Source organism: Chiloscyllium plagiosum, chromosome 10 (genome assembly GCF_004010195.1).
Source record: "Chiloscyllium plagiosum isolate BGI_BamShark_2017 chromosome 10, ASM401019v2, whole genome shotgun sequence".
Classification (NCBI taxonomy): domain Eukaryota; kingdom Metazoa; phylum Chordata; class Chondrichthyes; order Orectolobiformes; family Hemiscylliidae; genus Chiloscyllium; species Chiloscyllium plagiosum.
Window position 1 is genome coordinate 21,699,557 of NC_057719.1, and position 23,937 is coordinate 21,723,493.

At 40.9% G+C, this 23,937-nt stretch overlaps 1 long non-coding RNA gene across 2 annotated transcripts in view; it reads right to left on the reverse strand.

The window, feature by feature from the left end:
• Positions 1-23,937, reverse strand: part of LOC122553418 — an 89,239-nt gene that overhangs the window by 57,487 nt on the left and 7,815 nt on the right. For both annotated transcript variants that reach the window (XR_006312708.1, XR_006312707.1), the window contains exons 2-3: positions 12,638-12,733; positions 7,801-7,857 (exon numbers count right to left, since the gene is read on the reverse strand). This is a non-coding gene — a long non-coding RNA (uncharacterized LOC122553418). The remainder of the gene's footprint in view (positions 1-7,800; positions 7,858-12,637; positions 12,734-23,937) is intronic.

Below are 23,937 nucleotides of genomic sequence, written 5' to 3' on the forward strand. Positions count from 1 at the left end.
GGATTGGACATTCTGGAGGCAGGAAACATGTTTCCGCTGATGGGTGAGTACCGAACCTGAGGACACAGCTTAAAAATACGGGGTAGATCATTTAGGACAGAGATGAGGAGAAACTTGTTCACCCAGAGAGTGGTGGCTGTGTGGAATGCTCTGCCCCAGAGGGCAGTGGAGGCCCAGTCTCTGGATTCATTTAAGAAAGAGTTGGATAGAGCTCTCAAAGATAGTGGAATCAAGGGTTATGGAGATAAGGCAGGAACAGGATACAGATTAGGAATGATCAGCCATGATCATGTTGAATGGCGGTGCAGGCTCGAAGGGTTAAATGGCCTACTCCTGCACCTATTGTCTATTGTCTATTGTCCGAAGATCCTATGTGTTAGAATGCAATGCAAGTCATAAGAGGCTGACAGATTTGAAGTCAGCGCAAAATGAGTGAGTGTTAAGAAAGCAAGGTAATATACATAAAGTAGATGGATAAAATGAACAGCTGTCCCTGTGATCAAAGCAACCTGACTGAAACATGCAAGGCATGAATGATCATATGCTCCAAAGCGAATGGCTGAATTTGTATATAAATTATACCAAAAGGAGTCTTAATGATCTAGTGAAGCTGGTGCTTTTCCTGAGCATAATTGTGTGGATAAAGGCTGGAAGAGGAAGATGTCCATGAAGCATGAAGGAAGATGGTGGTGAAGCTGCAAGGTTTGATTGGACTCTTGTTGTATCTTCAAAACTGTTATGGAGAAAATGTCAAAAGCTTTTTTGCAGATTTGTGCCACTTGCTTGAGCTGACATTTGGAAGTGTAATTTACGCCCAGAAAATTAACCTCAAGGTCCACTTTATTTGAGAGTATTGTGTGAGATGAAAACAGTATATTTTTGCACGGAACACAGATGGGAGGAATAATGTTATTCAACTGTTAATTGCACTTGATCTTACCTTCATACCAAAAAGTGCTGATAAGCCTCTGTGCTAGAGGACTAACACAGCTAATGCTTTAATACAGGAAGTGATTACGACAGACGATGTATGAGGGTTGCATACTGATGGCAACGTATTTCTTATGCTTTTGGAAGTCTTTTTATGCCCATTTCTATTTCACCAAACTCTGAAAAAAGATAACATTCATCTGCAGGTGTGCTTCCAGCGAGAAAGGTTTTGCTTTTTGTGTGGCAGTAATGGGAAGCTCTTTGACCAGAGTGCCAGCATAAATTTCCCCAGTTAGGCAAAAATAATCTTTCATTAGCTTTGCTTCAAGATGATTGAAACCTTTCTGACTGAACTTTATAATTCAAAGATAATGATAGCTGGTCAAGAGTTGTATAAAACCTTTTTAATTTGTCAGTGGAACATTTTCTTGTTACTGACTCAGAATTATCTAAGGCACAAGATGATACAAAGAGAAAGGAAGGTTTGGAGGGAGTGAAGTCTTCATCTATACTAAGCAACACCATTAGCAACGTCAAAAGGAATTGATGCTCACCCAGCATTCAGTCCATTGTACCTGTGCCAGTCAACAAGTAGCCATGCAGCCTATCCACCTTTACTGCCATGATTCATAGCCTTCAAAGCACAACCACTTTCCATAAATCCACTGCAAACACTGGCACTTGCTCCAAGTGAAAAAGTGTTTCATGGTCCCCTTCTTTCACCCCAGCTTTCTCATTCCCAAAAGGCCTGGAGGTTTCTGGAAAGTACAAAGAGTTGGAAGGGTCTCTGAATACCAATATCCTTCCCAGCCTTCGTTCCAGAGGTCAAACCCACTTACCCAGGAGGGCTCTGTACATGCTCAGATACTACTCTTCAATAGTTTTCAGCGAATGGGAAATACAGGCGCAGCAGTAAACCTTAACTAACTCCAGGTAGGTTTAAAAAATTCATTAACTTATTTCGAATCTATGCACTGTGCTGTGAATTAAGATTCCTCGCCTGTCTTGGCCACAAGAAAATCGTCTGATTTTCAAAGAATATGAATATTATCACATTCATCAGGCTATGCACAGATTATGAGTACACAAGTAGAGCAAAAATGAAATTTGGATTCAACCAATCTGATCTAATAATCTCATAAAGGAGCCTTTGGAAGTAATGCGCTGTGATAAGTTCCAATGCCAATTTGAACATGCTTTAAAATGGAAAATTATGGAGCTCTTTCCCATTTGTTGGTGAAAAAAAGAATTGGTAGAGTGAATTAACAATGTGATGATGCCAAGTGATGATAACTTCCCTCAGGTTAAATGGCAAAAACTTGCACCTAACAGTTCTGTGTATAATTAAAACAGAAATGTTATGGAATAATGCACAGCATTTTATTTTACATTTTTAACCAATTGAGTTTGTGATGATCCTTGTGGTTTTATATTTTCAATAGCAACTCCAAATGTACATGGCGAAATGTGTATTGAATCAAAAAGACATCAAATTATGTAAATGAAGAAAAAGTCTGTGCAGAACATCAAATAATGTAACTGTTATTTTCCATTATTTAAATGATATAAATATCTAAATTCAGATAATGGAATAAAATGCATCAAGTTCTGTAAAGCATCAGTCAATATTAATTTCCAGTAGGAAGGGGAGTATATCTAAGCCACAAAATTAGAAAGGATAAAATTAAAACAGAAAGACAGAACAACACATTAGAAAAGGAAAGTGAATGAATAGTTAAAAAAAAACTAAACATCTTGTGAAGAACATCACCAAATTAATGCAATAATCAAAATGTTTAGCTTAAGGAACACTAGCAATGGGATTCAATTCAACAAAAATCTCACTCAGAATCTGAATCTTTGCCAAGATTCATGAACAAGAAGAAGATAGAAGTCTTGAGACAAAATAGAGCATCTGCAAAATATAAACCTTGTATTTACATCCAGCATAGATACACACAGAAAAATACATCTAACTGCCTGAGAACCCTTAACAAGCAACGATCGCTGTTTTGTCCAGAAACAATGACAGCAGAAGCTTACTTAAGCCCAGTTTGCATAACAAACTTTTTTGACACAAGTGAAGAGCTGAGTTATCTTAAAAAGAGAATTCCTTGTCATGTTCGACAAGAGAAAAAACTATGAATTTATACTGGGATTGTGAGTGTAATCTTTGTGTAATATTTGTTTGTATATTTGGATTTTACATCAAAGTAGATTTGAACAATATGCATTTATCTCTAGGCTGTCCCATATACTGATTCATATTCCAACGTTTTGATCCATTGTAGCTTGGAATGTTTACAGGTTAATTGTTTTTCAGGAATTGAGGATGTATTTGCATTGTTCTGCTTGCTGTTGCAAATATGGCTAGAATTGACATTCTCCCTTGCCATTTGTTGTGTCTCCGGTCCCATTTAGAGTCTAGAGCTCCACAGCATGGAGACAAGGCCTTCAGTCCAAACTGGTCCATGCTGACCAAAATGGTCATCCACGCTAACCCCATTTTCCTGCACTTGGCCCATATTCCTCTAAACTTTTGCTATTCATGTATTTTCCAAATGCCATTTAAATGTTGTTAATGTTCCACTTCCGCTGGCACTCATTCCATATGCATATAACTCTCTTTGTAAAAAAGTTACCTCTCAGGTTTCTTTTTATTCTTTCCCCTCTAATCTTAAACTGATGCCCTCTCATCCTCAATTCCCCAACCCTGGGAAAAAGACGAGTGCATTCACTCTATCCATGCCTCATGATTGTTATGGACTAGGCCAGATCACACAAAATCTTCTCAAACAAGCAGCCCAGACCATAACTTTGCAATTTATTTTGATAAGTGTACAGTGAAAATTATCCAGATTAAGTTAGCGAGGTTGACTACCAAGTTTTAAAACAGACAAGCATTTATTCACAAAATTATGGAATGAAACACAAAAAACAGAATAAAGAATACACATAGAACTCAAATTATCCCAAACTAGACTTAATTATGCTGGTCCGAATATGGACAACAGTGCTAATAAACAAACCCCCTAAACACAGAGCAAAAAATAGAACAAAGGCTTACAGGTCGAAGTTAGAAGGGCTGAAGGAGAGAGAGTCTAACAGCCTGTTTCCGCACAGCCCACTGCTGAACTGCTAACCAAGTTCTGAACTGAACTGCTCAGCTAGAGAGCTACCACATCTCCTTGACTTATACAGGTTACTTGTAAAAACATAAAAGCTTTGGCCTAAAGTCTCATCCGTTTACATATAAACAAAAAAGCCTGTCAGCATTCTTTTATCTTTGTACCAAACTCAGCCGTTTCGGAGCCCGGAGTGTTTTAGACCCCTCTTAAAAATTCAAGGACACGGTATCCTTGAGAAAAGGTGTTCTTTTAGAAAAAAGGACCAGCTTTGTGACATGATCTTATACATTTCTATAAGATTCCTCCTCAGTCTCCTACGCTGTAAAGAAAAAAGTCCTAGCTTGTTCAACTTCTCCCTATAACTTAGACCCTGGCAATATCCTTGTAAATTTCTTCTGCAATCTTTCCAGTTTAATAACATCCTTCCTATAGCAAGATGACCAAAACTGAAAACAATACACCAAGTGCAGCCTCCAACTTCTATACTCAATGCCCTGACTGATGAAGGCCAGTGTGTCAAAAGCCTTCTTCACTGCCCTGTCTACCTGTGACTCCACTTTCAGAGAACTGTGCACCTGAACTCCAAAGTCCCTCTGTTCCACTAAACCTCTTAAGGCCCTAACACTCACCATGGAACTCCAACCTTGATTTGACTTTCCAAAATTCAACACTTTACACATCTATATTAAACTCCATTTGCCATTTCTCAGCCCACTTCCCCAGCTGACCAAGGTCCTGCTGCAATTTTTGATAATCTTCCTCACTGTCCACAATATCCCCTATTTTAATATTATCTGCAAACTTACTAATTATGCCTTGCACATTCTCATCCAAATCATTGGTATGCATAGCACACAGCACTGACCCCTGAGGCACACCACTAGTCATAGACGTCCAGTCCGACAAGCCTTCGTCCCACCCTCTGCTTCCTTCCATCAAGCCAGTTGCGTACCCAATTTGCCAGCTGTCCTAAGATTCCATGCGATCTAACCTTCCAGAGCAACCTACCATGTGGAATCTTATCAAAGGCCTTATTGAAATCCATAATGCCCTGCCCTCATTCAACCTTCCTGGTCACTTCATCAAAGAAATCTAAGGAATTTGTGATGCATGAACTCTCATGCACAAAGCCATGCTGACTACTCCTAATCAAACCCAGTCTTTCCAAATGCATGTGTATCTTATCCTTCACAATCTTCTCAAGTAAGTTACCTACCACAGATGTTAGGCTTACTGGTTTATAGTTCACAGGTTTTTCTTTGCAGCCCTTCTTGAGTAAGGGCACAACATTCGCTACCCTCCAGTCTTCCATGGCCTCACCCATGGCTAAAAATGAAGCAGAAATATCAGCCAGGAACCCCACAATTTCTTATCTATCCACTTGTAGTGTTTTTGGATATATCTGGTCAGGACCAGGAGATTTATCCATCTTCATACATTCTAACACATCCAACACCTCCTCGACTGTGATATGGGCTGTCACCAAAGCTTCCTGGTTAAGTGCTTTTGCTTGAAACGTCGATTCTCCTGCTACTTGGATGCTGACTGACCTGCTGTGCTTTTCCAGCACCACACTTTTGACTCTGATCTCGAGCATCTGCAGTCCTCACTTTCGCTCTGTCCTCAAGATGTCACCACTAACTTCCCCAAGTTCCCAAGTCTCCACGGTAAACACAAAGGAGACATATTCATTGAGGAGCTTACTCATCTCCTGTGGTTCTACACATAATGTCCACTTCAGTCCTTGAGTGTCCTATTCTGCCCTTGGTTATTCCTTTTCCTTTAAGATACTTAAATAATCTCTTTAGATTTACCCTGACCTTCTCAGCCAAAGCAATGTCATGCCCCCTTTTCATCTTCCTCATCATCATTTTCAGTAAACTCCTGTATCCCTGATATATCTCCAAGGATTAATCAACTAGAAAAAACTGAGGACTGCAGATGCTGGAGATCAGAGTCAAAGAGAGTGTTGCTGGAAAAGCACAGCTGGTCAGGCAGCATCCGAGGAGCAGGCGAATCGACGTTTCGGGCATAAGCCCTTCATCAGGAATTCATCCTTGATCCCAGCTGCCTATACCTGAGCCATACCTCCTTCTTTTTTCTGGTCAAAGCCTCAATACCTCTGGTCATCCAGGGTTTCCTATTTCTGCCAACCTTGCCCTCTCCCTTGCAGGAACACATAGACATTGAACTCTAGTTATCTCATATTTAAAGGACTCCCACTTGCCGGAGGTCCCTTTGCCTGCAAACAAACTACTCTAATCAACCCCCTGCAAGCTCCTATCTAATTCCATCAAAATTCACCTTGTCCCAATTTAGAACTTGAACCTGTGGACCAGTTTTTGTCCCTCTCCATAACTATTTTAAAATTAATAGAACTATGGTCACTGGTCCCAAACTGCTCCCCCACTGTCACCTCTGTCACCTGTCCTGGCCTATTTCCCAACAGTAGGTTGAGTTTTGCCCCTTCCAGAGTAGGACCCTCAATATACTGCTTGAGAAAACTTTCCTGAATACACTTAACAAATTCTAGCCTATCTAAGCCCTTAACGCTATGGCAGTTCCAGTCTATGTTAGGAAAATTTAAATCACCCACTATGACGACCCTATTGCTCCTGCAAATCTCCCTAGTCTCCCCGAATATTTATTTGTATACTACCCATTGACTATTTGTGGGCCTATACTACGACCCCAATAATGTCACCATTCCCTTCTTTTTTCCTAACTCCACTACGAAGTCTCACTGAATGATCCCTTAGTCATTTCATTTCTGACTACTGCTGTGATACTTCCCTGAATCAAAAATGCAACTCCCCCTCCCCTCTTTCTTTCACCTCTGTCCCACCTAAGCACCTCCACCCTGGCACATTAAGCTGCCAATCTTTTCCCTTCCTTAGCAATGCTTCAGTAATGGCTATAATATCCCAGTCCCATGTACCTATCCACACCCTGAGTTCATCAGCCTTACCTGCCAGCCCTTTTGCGTTAAAATACATGCAATTTAACCCAACAGGCATTCCTTGCTCCCTATTGTGTTCCAGCCTGACCTATCTCTTCAACTTGCTATTTCTAATTTAATATTCCATATTGGGATACACTACACTGTTAAAATTATTTGCTTCTGCAGCCATTTTCTTTTAGAAATCTGAAATACCCATTCCTGAGGTAAGAAGGGATTAAAATGAGACAGTTGCAATTTATGCCACTTTATTGAAACCACAATTATTCAATACATTCCCGAGGCAGGAACGTGTAGCAGTATTTTGGGTCAGCCACTTTGTTCAAAAGGACATATGTTACAGCCACTCAAAGTCACAGAAAACTTTGCGGCAAACTCCCGGACCAGTTAAAAGTGGTTTAAGACCAGGGCAATCTTGCACTCAATATCCTGAAAACCCTGTTTAGGTATCAGATTAGGAGCTTAATCAATGTTAAGGAGGATTTCACTTTCTGCATCTTAATGCTACACATTGACTCATTGAACAAGTGCATGGACTACAATATGGAGGCCTGGTATTGTGGGATTGTGGGATTTTGCCTCTTTGTCCTATTAGTAGCATTGTGCAAGTGTCAGCACCGCACCATGTTCAGAAAACCAGTGTGACCACCACCAGCTTCTCAGAGCAGCAGGTGGTGGGCAATAAATAGGGCATTGTCAACATTGCAGGCATCAAGTGAGCATATGAAAAGAAGTGAATCAGCACATATCCAACTCAAAACACTTGACAATGAGTTTCGTTACCTTGAAGTTGCTTTCAGCTAAGCAAATTATAGCCACGGCTAATGACCATCAATGTACCTATGCACAAGCAAAAATGTCATCACTCATTTTCACACAAGATAAATATTTGAGTCAAATGCAAAACAATAGTAACATCAAAGTATGGCTTGCGGTGTGTTATGTTCAGCTCATTGAGACCTTCAAAACATATTTCCACAACTTTACATTCCAGATCTATTGACATACCTTTGTTTCAATTTGAAAGGATTTAACACTGGGATTGTACTGCGGGTGGCAGGAATTTATTTTTCCTAATTTCCTCATTCATAATGATTTGTCATCAAACACTGTATTTTTCTCCCCCAGCTTGAATTATTTTACAAACTTTTGTGCTGGTCCTAAACCTGTGCAATTTGGATTTTGCAGTTTGCATTTATGTAGCACCTTTTACATAGTAAAACCTTCCAAGATGCTTCACAGAAGCATTATTGATCAAATTTGGATGTGGAGTTACCGAAGGAGATATTATGATAAAGCAGCTAAAAGGTTCTGAAGAAAGGGGGAACTTAAGGTGCAATGTTAACAATGAAAGAGAGATAGAGTTGAAGAGTTTTAAGGGGGCATTCCAAAATAGTAGGCGTATTTCCTTGTTCTTACATCTGGGTTTATTGGATCATAGTACATGTGCAATATTGGGACATGAAGCTCAATTGGCTGTCAGGAAACCTGCCTGAAATTTTGTCCATTTTCCCTCTATGTGCTACATATAGGTGATCCATTCCATCCAGTTGTCAAGGTGTTTTAGAATCCATGTTGTGTTCTGGAATGAAGGGAAATGGAGTGCGACTCCCTCTTCTGAAGGTGACTCAACTTTGTTTGTAATTCTCTAGCAGGTCAGGCTGAGATCAAAGTTATTTTGCACTGTTGTTTCTGTACCGTTAGTGAAGGTAGATTGAAAAGTATGAATGAAGCACCTGGAGTAGTTGATTGCAAAACCTTCCCAATGAGCAAGTAGTAAATTCCATTCTCTAATAGCAGCAGTATGAAGTGAAACCACCTCTTCCACAGAGTGAAAATTTGGACGCAGTGTGTAATAAGTGGCCAATCCACCTCCACCAAAGTATACGATAACCTCCACTATGGATTAATGTAGCTCAATGGGATTATATTTAAAACTCACACAGAGACCACTTTCACCCATCCTTGCCTGCACAAAGAATCATTTTGGATAGTTGCACATAACTATTTCTATGGAGGCAAAATGTAAGACGCAATAGGTTCAAGCACAAAAAGATGTGGAGGTGATACAAAATGATTGTTTCCAACAAATAAAGAATTTATATCATGGGACTGAACATATTTGAAGAGCACTGTGCAAGGAAGTTCAGACTTCATTAACAATACATTGCTGTAACATGTGATTTGATTACTCAACCTTTTGGATAATTTATTAGATAAACCTCACTGCAAAGAAAGGAAGACAAGCCCTGAATGATTTCTTTTTCTGCCGGAGGCTTTTTCCAAGTTCGTGACGAAATTGTTCAATCTTAAATCATGTGAAAAGCTTTAGAAGCCTTCATGACGCATTCTTCGCACTTTATAAATTTTGTCAAAAGGAGCACAACGAAAACCAGTTGTCAGGACAGGAGAAATGATAAACATGAGACTATGTTCCAGAAAGAATTGGGTGCGGTCAGCAGCACATACACCGAGAGAACTGACCTCTCTCTGCAAATTCAGTGTCATGATCAAAAGCAATTAGTCTTGTTTGGCAGATAGTTAATTTGCTGTAAATATTGTAACTTTATAGTTATGGTCAAAAAGGATAGGTAACTCCAATGTGGAGACTAGGAAACTAAATACACAGGCACATATGGGCTATTTTTATCAGGCCTCTAGAAACTGGAGGGAGGGGGGCAGTGGCAGTGACCTGACCTTTAAAAAGCTGAAGATACACATGATTGGGTGATTTCCTAACATCTGTGCTAAACAATACTGTGATTCTACTTTCAGCCTCTGGTTTTGGACTTTTACACAAATGGAAGGAATTCTCCATATCAACTCTTATCAAAACCTTACTTTAAGACAGTCCATACAACCTTTGACCAAGCTTTTTTGCAGGGAGAGGTTTGTTAGCATGGCCACATTTCTGGTTTTGTTGACATCAATGAAAAACAGTCTGTGACATTGTTTGGCCCCCGGAAATTGATGTAAATGTGTGTGGTACTGCTAGAAATGGCACTATGTGAACACATTTCTCTCCTCAGTCATCTGCCCTATCTGCTTATGCAGGTTGGTGTCAATTTTTTTTCCCGAAACATTCCTGCTAAAATGCCTGGGGATATTTTACTGTGTTTAATATATTTTATAAATTTAAATTTTCGTCATTGTTGTTAAAAGCAAAATGTATGCAATGTATTTCATTTTGTGCATTAACTTGCACTTGGGAAATAAAGAACTGTGTCAGCAAAAAAAAAAGCAAATATTTATTTGTATTTTGTTGCTTTTAGCTCCATGCATTTATTTTCTCCGCTGTGAAGGTCTCATTTTGGCAGACTCACATTGTTTATTTCCCCTATAATTGGCACAGCAAACTTGCAGCCAACAAAGTCGAAGGATTGAAATCCCTTTGAGGTTTCCTGCTGTGCCTTCTGATTTAAATGGAGGAATCAAGTTCAGGTATAATGTCATTGAAGCATTACTGTTGTACCCATCATTGAGTAGACAAGAAAAATGCTGTGCACACCTGAAATCTGAAGTAGACACAGAAAATGTTCGAAATACGCAGCAGGTCTGGCAGCAACTGTGAAGAAATGAGCGAAGTTAATTGGGTGGATTTTCAAAAGGTTGCAGGAGGCTGTTTGGGTTGGGAAACAAGGTTACTGCCAAACAAGGGCCATTGAGCTCATTAAAAGATTGTTTATAGTGGGCCTGCCAAAGATTGCACTTCTGAAATGTTTTCCGGCTAGATCAAACAGTCTTGTGCGTGTTGATACACAGCTTTGAGGTTCACAGTAGAGCAACTGTAACACTGATCTGCAATTGTTTTCAAACTTACTTTGCTTCTACCCCTATCACACAGGTCTGTGCTCAGCCGCATTCCACATTCAATTCTAGTCTCCCTGCTGTAAGAAGGATGTTGTGAAACTTGAAATGGTGCCGAAAAGATTTACAAGGATGTTGTCCGGGTTGGAGCATTTTAGCTAAATGGGAAAAACTGAATAAGACTGGGGGTTCTCTCCTTGGAGCATCAGAGGCAGAGGGGTGACTTATAGAGGTGTACAAAATCATAAGGGGCATGGATAGGGTAAATAGACAAGGACTTTTCCCCGGGGGGGGATTCCAAAACTATAGGGCATAGGTTTAGGGTGAGAGGGGAAAGATTTAAAAGGGACTCAAGGGGTAATTTTTTCACTCAGTGGGTGGTGCATGTATGGAATGCGCTGCCAGAGGAAGTGGTGGAGGCTGATACAATTACATTAGTTAAAAGGCATCCAAATGGGTATATGAATAGCAAGGGTTTAACAGGATATGGGCCAAATGCTGACCAATGGGACAAGATTAAGTTGGGATATCTGTTTGGCATGGATGAGTTGGACCGAAGGGTCTGTTTCCGTGCTGTACAACTTTATGACTCTATGACTCCATATCAAGGAGCTGGCTAATTTAGATTAAAATTGATTCCCTATAGTGTTGGTAACAGGCCATTTGGTCCAACAAGTCCACACCAATCCTCCGAAGAGTAACCAATCCAGACCCATTTCCCTCTGACTGATGCACCTAACACTATGGGCAATTTAGCATGGCCAATTCACCTGACCTGCACATCTTTGGACTGTGAGAGGAAACTGGAGCACCCAGAGGAAACCCACACAGACAGTCACCGGAGGCTGGAATCAAACCTAGGTCCCTGGCGTTGTGAGGCAGCAGTGCTAACCACTGATCTTCTGTGCCACACCACAGCAAGCGCAGACTCCCTCTAATACACAAGCTCTCTCGCATGCGCACACACAATGCACCCTCCGCACTCACACCTATGCACGCATCCTCTCAAAAAGGCTTATATCCCCTCACACTCATACACATACTTGACCAAGCTTATGCACACATACACACAGTCTTTCACATGCACTCACAACCACATGCACACACTCACGTACACACATCCACTCTGTCTCTCCTGCACGCACACACACAGAAACTTATGGGGTGGGTTTGTAGCTGCAGAATTACTTTTTTTTTGCTCAAAACTGCATAAATCCATATAGGATTCTGAAAGGCCCACTTTGGGAATAAAATTGACTTAACATTAGGACAGACTTTAAGTTCACACCCTTAATACATTGTCTGAGCTAAGATGACACCTATTGTTAGATAAACTGAAGCCACCTTGAGAATGTAATTTAAAAGGAGTTTTCGAATTTACATACCCCATCCTTAATCTAAGCATATCCCATCCTTAATCTAAGGCTTAATCTAAGTTTGTTTAATATATCATTACAATTCCATGACACTGTAACCCTTTTGCTATAAATTCTGTGTCTTCTGGTTCTGTTCCATAACCACCTAATGAAGGGGCAGTGCCTCAAAAGCTAGTTTTTCCAAATAAACCTGTTGGATTATAACCTGGTGTTGTGTGATTTTTAACTTTGTCCATGCCATTCCAACACTGGCCCCTCCAAACCATGGGTGAATACACAGACACCACACCATTTATGACATTACTATACTTCATAGTTGGTCCATAGTTCTCCAACTTGTAAGTAACCTGCTCCCCACTGTTAGAGTGTCCTCTTAGATATACACCTGCAGTAAAACCATCAATAAAAGACATTTAAAGAAAGATAATAATACTCACCAAATTGGCCAATCTTCCTTAATCCACGCCATTTCAAGCCTGTCTTCTGTGGACTTTTGTTTTGCTCAGTGCTCCTATGTAGTTTTTCCCCAGTAACTGCAGCATCATTGATTTAAGGCATATGATTTAGATTTAGAATCACTACAGTGTGGAAACAGGCCCTTCGGCCCAACAAGTCAACATCAACCCTCCAAAGAATAACCCACTCAGACCTATTCCCCTACCCTATATTTACCCCTGAGTAATTTACCCAACCTACACATCCCTGAACTCTATGGGCAATTTAGCATGGCCAAATCACCTGACCTGCACATCTTTGGGTCGTGGGAGGAAACCGGAGCACCCGGAGGAAACTCACACAGACACTGGGAGAATGTGCATACTCCACACTGACAGTCACTCGAGGCTGGAATTGAATCCGGATCCCTGGTGCTGTGACACAGCAGTGCTAACCACTGAGCCACCGTGCTACCCCATCATTTACAATGCTGGAGACTGCCTTGCAAGATATCCTCGAAAATACTGGTCTTGAAGACCCAACTCCAGATTACACCACATTGGCCTAGGTAACTGCAGCCAGGGCTGTGCTGGTTGGCAACAGCACGGGCACTGGAGGGGTGTGGCAGTGGGGCAAACATGAATGACCTCATCCTCAGACATATGTCACGCAACACCGGGTTATAGTCTAACTGGTATTTTTGAAAACGTAAGCTTTCAGTGACAGTGACTTCACCTGATGAAGGAGCAGTGCTCCCAAAGCTTGTGATTTCAAATAAACCTGTTGGATTATAACCTGGTGTCATGTGACTTCTGATACAGTCCAACATTGGCACCTCCATATCATCATCCTGAGAGGACAGCAGGTTTGTATCTGTGGTGCCAGTGACAATCATCCAGGGTGACATCTAGTCCGAAAACCCAATAATTTATTGGACCACTGTTTGCTGGACTGTTGTGTAAGCCAATGCCTCCATGAAGACCGACATGGCACTAAAGGAGGCCATTATGACCTCAGTCTGAGATTTCATTGCAACATTGAGATAGTTACACCTTCGCCAATGCTACAACAGATACTGCTGTTGCATTAAGTAGTAGTTACGAGACAATTACTGTTGAAGTTGCATTACCTTCACCCAATTTGATGATGTCATCCAGACTTTGGCTGAAAGCAAGTGAGTTCTGTCCATGTAGTTAAAGGGAGTATTCTGATGTATTCTTAAAGATGTATTCTGTACAGTTAACTTAAAACAAAGAACTGTGGATTCTGGAAATGTGAAGCATGCAAAAGGAGAAAATGCTGAAAAAAATCAGCATATCTGACAGCATCTACAGACAGAAAACAGAGTTCATGTTTCAAGTCCAGTGATCATTCTTTAGAGTTTTGAATGATCATGTCACTGCGCTCAAAATTCTGTCAATTCTGCTTTCTCTCCATAGATGCTGCCAGGCCAGCTGAGTTTTTCTAGCAATTTCTGTATTTTTTTGTGTTCTGTACTGCTTTTGGAATTGTGCATGACCAGGAATGAAATTTGCAGTTATTACTGTTATGCAATAAACCATCTTGTTAACTGAGAAAAATGCCTTTTCTGTTTAGACTCAGGAGCAGTCTATTGTCTACGATTGATAATTAGACAGTCCCTAGGCACAGTGTGGACAAAGGAGGCTTGGTGACAGCGAACTGTCTCAAACATCACTAACCCAGTACTGCACACCGGCAGTGGTGGCAAATACAACAATGATGACAGCAGCCACCAGTCTCTTCATCCTAGGTGTGCCTACATCATGCAGTCAACCACCAATCAATACTGGAAAGAAGGAGTTTCAAGGTCTATCTACAGCTCAATGTCATGTTAGAGCTCTGCTTCACTGTGCTCCTTGACAGTGGCAATAAACAATGCCATCTTGGTATGCGTAACCGTCAAAATTCTTCCATATATCACCCCGTCAACAACCACGTCTAAACCTGATGCCACAAAACCAGTCTGTGGTTTCACCTTCACTGAGTTGGCACATGAGCCACGCTTCACCCTAACCTGACTGGACCCCAGTCATGTTGGAGATTCATGTAGTGCTGATTCCAAATATTTGTTACCTGGTTAAGTTCATGTTGTGCTTGTATCAAGCTGGTGGCTCTTGGAATGAGATCAAGTGGTTATGCTTTTGCACCAAAGGTCTGATGCCAATTATGCTGAAGTTGTACTGGTTGAGAGGTCTTGAGTATCAATAAACAGAAATGCAGATGTAAGGAGTAGACATTTCACTGAACTGTTACAATGCAATTCTTGATTCTTTTACAAGTGAAAGAGTTTCTCCCTAGCTACTGTATCCGGAACCTTTATGATTGTGAAAACTTGTATCAAATCTCAATCATAGTCTTCTCCTTGCCATAGAAATCAGTCTCAATTTCTGCAATCTTTCCTCAGGACTGAAGTATCTCAGCGCAGGAACCATTCTTGTCAGACTCTTATGCAATCTTTCTGAAGCATTCACATCCTTTCTCTAGTGTGGCACGCACAACAGTACATGGAATATCAGTTGAGGTCTCACCAGTGTTCTAGATAAATTCACCATTATCTCCCTGCTCTTGTGTTCTACTTCCGAATTAATGATACCTATTAATGAAAGCTGTATGCTTTATTAATACTCTTTTCATCTATTTGTCCTGTCACCTTGAATGACTTATATATACATACATACATACATATGCACTTCTGCACAGTCTTTAGAATATAATAAATTAAATCATGCTCCATGTTCTACGTATCAAAGTGCATCACCTCAAATTTAGAACTTAGAATATAAAACCATACAACACAGCAAAAGGCCCTTTGGCCCATCACGACTGTGGGGATCATGATGCTGTTCTAAACTAATCCCTTCTGCCATGGCCCATAACTCTCTATTCTCTGCCTGGTCATGTGTCTCTCTAAATGCCTGAGACTCTGCTAGCACATCTGCTTCTCCCATCTCCTTTGGCAGATTGAATGCAGCACCGAGCTTACATAGGACTCAGTGCAGGGCAGTCATACATCACAATCTCTGTGCCTGTAAATGAATCTCATTCCATTTCTTCCACACAGGTTTAGGTGATAGATCAATAATTAAAAAAGAAAGGCTGAACAGGTTTAAATTGCTAAATGATCTGCTCCTCCTCCTATAAGATATTTTATATCTGATTAGTTGGCAGTTTAGGCCTCAGTTTAACATCTGTTCCAAAAAAATGGCAACTCATGGAGGACATCACCCCCTCATATTGCCCAGAGGTGTCAGTATAAATTATACACTCAAGCCCTCAGAAGGATGCTCAAACTCATGCCTTCTGTTTCAGTAATGGGAATACTCCCAACTGATCTATGACTGACGCTGGAGATCATATTCTAATGTGGCTTTCATCTGCTACTGATGGTTATGAATCTCGCTAAAACAGTCCAATCTTTCATTTGGATAGCTATATCTCTGCTCTGATGTCAGCAAGCCATTAATCAGAACTGAAACCATGCTCCTCATGCCCAGATCACTCTACAATCGCACCGGTGTTTGAATTCTGCATTATATAGCAACCATTGAAGTCAAAACCTGCATTCAGATCATCAAGAGATTAATGAAAACCATCCAAATTTTATTCAAAATGCTGTTGTTAGCATTTTGTTGTCAGTTTAATATTTTTTTTAGATTACTTTACAGTGTGGAAACAGGCCCTTCGGCCCAACAAGTCCACACCGACCTGCCGAAGCGCAAACCACCCATACCCCTACATTTACCCCTTACCTAACACTACGGATAATTTAGCATGGCCAATTCACCTGACCTGCACATCTTTGGACTGTGGGAGGAAACCGGAGCACCCGGAGGAAATCCACGCAGACACAGGGAGAATGTGCAAACTCCACACAGTCAGTCGCCTGAGGCGGGAATCGAACCCGGGTCTCTGGCGCTGTGAGGCAGCAGTGCTAACCACTGTGCCACCGTGCCGCCCACTTGCATATTCTTGCATAACATCTCTATCTCTGTCTTCTCATTGGTTACATTTGACTCACAATAAGTCATTTTGTCCCAGTTCTCAATTGGAAATGCTATTTTCTTGAACTACTCGTGTTCAAATAGGACATCAGACAAGTATTTGCACAAAAAGCTGAAGCGCTTGCATTGGTGTTAGAGACTTGTGTTTTCAGTAAACATGGGCCCAACAGTGTATTTGAATGGCTAGGCCAGAAGCTTCAATAGGCCTAAGCAATGAAGAAAATAGTGAAGATGGCACAGATTTCAAGAAGTCATATAGAACTTCAAGTACACCTGAGTCTGTGATTGTTGCAGGCAAACCATGTCAGTCCCAGAATACAGCTACAGGAGATCTTCTGACAACATGTCTTATGATCTTCTATCCATGTAAACGTCAGAAGTAACAATGTTCACAATAGTACAGTGTTCAAAGCCACTTGCAGGTCCTCAGATACTGAAGCAATTGATGTCCATATGTGTTAAGATCTGGGCAACATTTCAGCTTAGGCTGAGAAATAACAAGTAGTATGCGCACCATACAAGTGCTGGACAATGAGTATCCTTAGTAACAAAGGATCAAACCATTGCCCCTTACCATTCAACAGCATTTTACTGAATTCCGTCACGCTCAACATTCTAGGGGTAACCTTTGACAAAAAACTGAACTAAGACAGCTATTCAAAAATTGTGGTTATGAAAGTAAGTCAGAGACTAGGAATTCATTGATAAATTACTCACCACCTAATTCACCGAAACCTGTCCGCCATTGATAGTGCACTAGTTCGGAGTCTAATGGAATACACTTCACATTTAGAGATGCACTTCGCTGAGGCGACACTTAAGAAGCCCAACACAATTCAATTAAAAAAACGAGCATGATTGATAGAAAAGCGCAGCAGGTCAGGCAGCATCCAAGGAGCAGGAGAATCGACGTTTCAGGCATGAACCCTTCAGCAGAATAGCTTATATCCAAAACATTGATTTTCCTGGTCCTCAGATGCTGCCTGACCTGCTGTGCTTTTCCAGCACTATTCTCTCGACTCTGATATCCAGCATCTGCAGTTCTCATTTTCTCCCAGAATGATTGATAAGCAATCCACCACAGGAAGCATTCACTATCTGTATCACCAGTGTAAGGTAGTTTGCATGTGGAATGAACTTCCCGAGGAACTGATGGATGTGGGTACAATTACAATGTTCAAAAGTCATTTGGATAGATACATGAATGGGAAATATTTGGAGGGATATGTGCTAGGAGCAGACAGCTGGGACTGGTTTAGTTTGGGATTATGTTCAGCATGGACTAGTTGGACTGAAGTGTCTGTTTCTGTACTGTGCAACTCTAAGAAGTATGTACCATTTACAAGATGCACTACAGAAATTCTCCAGGGTTTCATCCATCTAAATCCTTGAACTTAACATGGAAGAGCAAGCATTGCAAACACATGGGAATATCACATCACATGCCCCTTCCCCTACAAGTTACTCATTATCTTGACTTAGAACTATATTATTATTCCTCTACTTTCACTGGATCAAAATCCAGGGACACGTTTTATGATAGCATTGGGGTCTTACATATACCAGACAAACAGCAGCAGTTCAAGTTGGGGGCTTATGAATGTCTTCTCAAGGGCGAAGGAAATTATGGATGAGCCCCAAATGTTAGCATTTGAAAGGGCTAATGGCGAAGGCGTCATTAAAATACCATACAGTTCTAAATTGGAGCAAGGTGAATTTTGATAGAATTAGACAAGAGTTTGCAGTGGTTGATTGGAGTAGTTTGTTTGCAGGCAAAGGGACCTTCAGCAAGTGGGAGGCCTTTAAATGTGTGATAGCTAGAGTTCAAGGCCTATATGTTCCTGTGAAAGGTAACATTGTCAGGAATAGGGAACGCTAGATGACAAGAGTTGTTGAGGCTTCGATCAGAAAAAAAAGGAGGTATGGCACAGGTACAGTCCACTGGGATCAAGGGAATCCCTGGAGGTAAAAAGGAAATACAGGAGTTTACTGAAGAAGAAAATCAGGAGGGTGAAAAAGTGGCACAAGATAGCCTTGCTTGAGAAGATTAGGGTGAATCCAAAAAGGATCTTTAAGTATGTTAAAGTATAAAGAATAATTAGAGAGAGAATATGACCCCCTCAAGGACCAAAGTGGAAATGTATATGTAGAACCGCAGGAGATTGGCGAGGTCCTCAATTAATATTTCTTCTTTGAGTTCACAGTGGAGAAAGACATGAAGAGTTGGAAACTTGGGGAAGTTAATGGTTATATGTTGGTAACAGTCGAGGAGGTGTTGGATGTATTTGAATGTATGAAGGTGGATAAGTCTCCTGGTCCTGACCAGATCTATCCAAGAATACTGCAAGAGAATAGATAAGAAATTTTGGGGGTCCTGGTTGATATTTCTGTACCATGTTTAACCACAGGTGAGGTCCCGGAAGACTGAAGGGTAGCGAACGTTGTGCCCTTACTCAAGAAAGGCTGCAAAGATAAACCTGGGAACTATAGACTAGTAAGCCTAACATCTATGGTAGGTAAGTTACTTGAGAAGATTCTGAGAGATAAAATATACATGTTTTTGGAAAGACAGGGCTTGATTAGGAGTTGTCAACATGGCTTTATGTATGAGAGATCATGCCTCACAAACTTGTTAGAGTTCTTTGATGAAGTGACCAGGAAGCTTGACGGAGGTCAGGGCAGTGGACATAGTCTATATAGGTAGGCTGCTCTGGAAGGTTAGATCGCATGGAATCCAAGGGGAGCTGGCAGATTAAACACACAGTTGGCTTTATGGTTGGAAGCAGAGGGTAAGAGTAGAAGGATGCTTGTCTGACTAGAGGCCTATGACGAGTGGAGTGTCTCAGGGGTCAGTGCTGGGTCCATTGCTGTTTGTTATCTATATCAATGATTTGGATGAGAATGTACAATACATGATAAATATGTTTGATGACATTAAAATAGATGGTATTATGGACAGTGAGGAAGGTTATCAGAAATTGCAGTAGGACCTTGGTCAGCTAGGGATGTAGTCTGAGAAATGGCAAATGGAATTTAACATAGATAAGTGTGAGGTGTTGCATTTTGGAAAGCTGAATCAAGGTAGGAGTTTCGTGGTGAATGGTAGGACCTTAAGGAGTTTAGTGGAACAGAGGGACCTTGAAGTTCAGGTTCCCAGTTCTCTAAAAGTGGAGTCACAGGTAGACAGGGCAGGAAAAAAGGCGTTTGGCACACTGGCCTTTATCAGTCAGGGCATTGAGTATAGAAGTTGGGAAGTTATGTTGCAATTGTACAAGATGTTGGTGAGGCCTCACTTGGACTATTGTGTTCAGTTTTGGTCAGCTTGCTATGGTAAGGATGCTATTAAACTGGAGAGAGTGCAGAAGAAATTTACAAGGATGTTGCCAGGACTCAAGTGTCTAAGTTGTAGGGAAAAGTTGGACAAGCTAGGACTTTTTTCATTCGAGCTTAGGAGACTGAGAGGGGTATCATCTAAATGTATAAGATCATGAGAGGCATGGATAGGGTGAATGCACTCAGTGTTTTTTTCCCAGGGTTGGTGAATCGAGGACTAGAGGGCATCTGTTTAAGGTTAAAGGACAAAGAATAAAAGGGAACCTGAGGGGGAATTTTTTTACACAGAGGTTGGTACACATATGGAATGAGCTGCCACCAGAAGTGGTTGAGGCACGTACATTAACAACATTTAAAAGGCATGTTGGACAAATACATGGAAAGGAAGAAGATGGGCCAACGATAAGGAAATGGGGTTAGGATGGACATTTTGGTTGGCATGGATCAGTTTGGGCCAATGGGCCTGTCAGCATGGTGTAAGTCTCTGTGACTCAATGTCTGATTATGTCAAATGGACATGAGTGAAGAACAGCTCAGGATCTTGAAGGATATAGATCTTCCATCTTGCTCTCCTTGTAGTTTTAATAAAAAGGTCTCTGACACAAATGTAACTTGTACCTAATTGCTATCATGTAATAAACTACAGGTAGGATATTCTGAGAAGGACCAATCTCATTTTCCTTTCTTGCACCATGGCAAAGTTCCTCATTTTTGACAAGACATCGACGTTTCGGGTAGGAGTTCTTCATCAGGAATGAGGCTAGAAGCCTTGGGGGTGGAGGGAGAGAGAGGGGAAAGAGTGGGTCAGGTCTTTAGTGGTGGAAGTGGATATTGGGTCCTGGGCATGGGGGAAGGTTAGGATTTGGTTCTGGAGGGAAAAGAAGTATCAAATCACAGTCTAAGGTTTGAGCTCGAGGGTGCAGTTAGGAGTGTGTAAGCTAAATTGAGAATTAGTTTAAAAGTGAATAGATTGTAGCCAAATTAGCAGATGGCAAAGGAGTGATGGAAAGTAAAGTTGTGAGAGGGATACAAACAATTTACAGAGAGATATTAAGAAAGTGGGCAAACAGGTTTGGAGGGATATAGACGAAACACAGGCAAATGGGACTAGGTTAGTTTGAGAAACCCTTTTGACAGGGACAAGTTGGACTGATGAGCCTACTTCTATGTTGTACGGTTCTATGATTCTTCTATGCTAAGAACAATCAGGACCTTTACAGCTGAATTTAAAAAGGAGGATGGTGGCAACATGGTGATTATGATGAATATCCATTGTCCAATGCTGGCAACATTCACATTGAAGGAATGCCTTTAAAAAAAGCTAAGTTCATTATAATCAAAAAGGGTTTTAGTTGTTTGCAAGTGTTTAGGAAATTAAACAAAATACGAGAGTTATAGAGTCATAGAGATGTATAGCACAGAAACAGACCCTTTGGTCCAAATCGTCAAGCCGACCAGATATCCCAACCCAATCTCGTCTCATTTGCCAGCACTTGACCCATATCCTTCTAAACCCTTGTCATCCAGATGTCTTTTAAATGTTGCAATTGTACCAGTCTCCACCACTTCCTCTGGCAGCTCATTCCATACACGCAGCATCCTCTGCATGAAAAAGGTGCCCCTTAGGTCCCTTTTATATCTTTCCCCTCTCACTCTAAACCTATGCCCTTTAGTTCTGGACTCCCCCACCCCAGGGAAAAGACTTTGTCTATTTATCCTATCCATGCCTCTCATGATTTCATAAACCACTATGAGGTCACCCCTTAGCCTTCGACGCTGCAGGGAAAACAGCCCCATTGTTCTCCACATCCTTTTTGAGTTTTGGAAGAATGTGATGAGAGCTCTTACTTCAGTTTTAACATATGCACTTCATTTTAATCCCTCTTGAAAAATATTGCCTGAAAAGGTATTCAAACATTTTTAGTTTGCTAACCAGAATACTAATTGTTAAAGGAGAAAGTGAGGTCTGCAGATGCTGGAGATCAGAGATGGAAATGTGTTGCTGGAAAAGCGCAACAGGTCAGGCAGCATCTAGGGAACAGGAGAATCGACGTTTCGGGCATTAGCCCTTCTTCAGGAATGAGGAACCAACTTTCCTCATGCTGGACCAACTTTCCTCATTCCTGAAGAAGGGCTAATGCCCGAAACGTCGATTCTCCTGTTCCCTAGATGCTGCCTGACCTGCTGCGCTTTTCCAGCAACACATTTCCATTACTAATTGTTAAAATCTAACTTTAGTGGAAGAAAGTAATATCTAACTAACATTGTAATTTGCTAACAGTTGATTTCATTAAGTTTTCTTTTTGTAGGATGGTAAAATATAGAAATAGGGCAATATATAAAATGATGTCAATGCAGAGCAATTCTGGGAGTTTGTATCAAGTTTTAAAACAGGGGCTTTGATGACTGTCTACGACAGAACAACTGCTTGCATGAGAATGAAATATAGATGTCTCTCTACTAAATATGGAAACACAGCTTGTAAAAATATTGAAATTCTGCATTAAATATTACACAACACCAGGTTATAATCCAACAGGTTTATTTGAAAACACTAGCTTTCGGAGCACTGCTACCTGGTGTTGTGTAATTTTTAACTTTGTATACCCCAGCCCAACACCGGCTCCTCCAAATCTTGAAATACTGCAGTAGAGACAAAATATTTTATTTATGCAAATAAGAAAAGTTAGCAAAAGTCTCATTAGCTATGCCTGATTGGTTAAGCATAGCATGCTCAAAAGATTTTGGGGGAAAATGAGAGGTCCACTGGAGTAGAACCAGGATAAAAGAGATCCTGACTTTGGTTTGTTTGCACAGAACAAGGGAAGGGAGACCATCTCGAGACAAATTAAACCAGGACAATAGGCATAGGAGAGAGAAATGGAGTGATGTGAAGATGTAAGGATCACAGCTGAAAGAGAATCATTCACATGTTCTCCCATCCAGGTCTTGATGTGAATGGATTAATCTGCATTAAACTGTGAATCACTGTCCTGCTTTATTGATAGAGTTTATTTCAAAACTTAAATTTGGTGACTTAATCGAAGAAAGTCTATTCACAACACAAATTTGCTGCTAGGTCTGTCCTTCCTTAACCAGATTCAGGTTCTCAAAACCTGATAGAAAAAAATAATGTTGTATATATTTTCTACCATTTTTTATGTTGTTTTAGTTTATTTGAAGCACATTGTTATAACACCATCATCACCAACCACTCGTCCCCAAAATGTTGATGATGTTGTTTAAGGGTTTCAATAACTTTGGAGCAACATTATGATAGTTTTACCAAGCTGTACACTGCTGATAGAAAAGGATGAAATAATAGTCTCTTTTGATGTAACAGCCCTGTTCACATCAATCAACATCAACCTGGCCAAGGAAACACTGACTACACTTTTAGAAGACCCAAAGACACATAGACCAAACACCACCAACTTCATCAGTAAGGACAGTATCGTCAAGCTAGTGGACCTATGCCTTACCACCCACTTCACCTTCAACAACAAAACATACAGATAAACCAACAGAACACCCATGAGATCTCCGATATCAGAGTTCTTAGCAGAGACAGTATGGAGTCCTGGAGTCATAGAGATGTACAGCATGGAAACAGACCCCTCGGTTCAAACCGTCCATGCCAACCAGATATCCCAACTCAATCTAGTACCTGGCCCATATCCCTCCAAACCCTTCTTATTCATATACCCATCCAGATAGAGATGTACAGCATGGAAACAGACCCCTCGGTTCAAACCGTCCATGCCAACCAGATATCCCAACTCAATCTAGTCACACATGCAGGTACCTGGCCCATATCCCTCCAAACCTTCTTATTCATATACCCATCCAGATGCCTTTTAAATGTTACAATTGTACCAGCCTCCACCACTTCCTCTGGCAGCTCATTCCATACACATACCACCCTCTGAGTGAAAAAGTTACTCCTT